This window comes from Austrofundulus limnaeus, unplaced genomic scaffold (genome assembly GCF_001266775.1).
Source record: "Austrofundulus limnaeus strain Quisiro unplaced genomic scaffold, Austrofundulus_limnaeus-1.0 Scaffold75, whole genome shotgun sequence".
Classification (NCBI taxonomy): Eukaryota; Metazoa; Chordata; class Actinopteri; order Cyprinodontiformes; family Rivulidae; genus Austrofundulus; species Austrofundulus limnaeus.
This window is the reverse complement of record NW_013952477.1, coordinates 615,597-616,269: the sequence shown is the minus strand read 5'-3', so window position 1 is coordinate 616,269 and position 673 is coordinate 615,597. Positions and strand designations below refer to the sequence as shown.

The 673-nt window shown below is 39.6% G+C and overlaps 1 long non-coding RNA gene across 2 annotated transcripts; it reads right to left on the bottom strand.

The window, feature by feature from the left end:
• Positions 1–166: 166 nt before the first annotated feature.
• On the bottom strand, positions 167–667 carry LOC106519312 (uncharacterized). 2 transcript variants are annotated; one of them, XR_001310433.1, is made up of 2 exons: positions 541–667; positions 167–398 (listed from the first exon to the last, which is right to left on the bottom strand). It is a non-coding gene; the product is annotated as an uncharacterized LOC106519312 (long non-coding RNA). The 2 variants fall into 2 exon arrangements; XR_001310432.1 differs by having other exon boundaries at positions 167–346.
• Positions 668–673: the final 6 nt, after the last annotated feature.

Sequence of the window (673 nt, the reverse complement as noted above, 5' to 3'; positions counted from 1 at the left end):
CCAAAGTAGAAACAATAATAAAATAATAAATATTTTGGAGTATGAATAGTCCTTTTGAAATATCTATGAAAACCCTGTCCTGATACCTGTCTGGTTTCTCAACAACAACAGGATGTGATCCTGTCATGTGATTTGACCTTCATCTTTGTGCGTGGGATTAATTCTCTGAGACTCTGTTACAAATTATGTCAAAAGTAGAGACTTCAAACTATACACCAGTTTTTAAAGACTGTTCCACTTCAAGAATAATAGTCATAATTTCTCCTTACCTGAGGAAAGTCTGCATTATGATCCCTGCTGCTGTACGCTAKCTGGTCTGTCTCCTCCCTGACCTTGTTCTTTGTAACTGTGGCAATGAAGATTTGTTTTAAATACGTGGAAAGCAGCCAGCATGACTTCTGCACAGAAATGAAAGACTGTTTAGCTTGGCAAGGGATGTAACAGGTAACAACAACTAATCATGTTAACTAGCTAAACATTTAATGTGTAACTCATCATTTAGCTAACATTATCTGCCTCCAACAGCATGACTCAACTTACATGGTTTGTTTGGTAAAAACTGTGCCAAGTATTAGTTGCTCTTTACACCGCGAGGCTCTGCTCAGAAGGCAGGTGGTCAGAAGAACGTCTCCTATCCGTCATCTGCAGGACTAGCTTGCGCACGCTTGTGGTG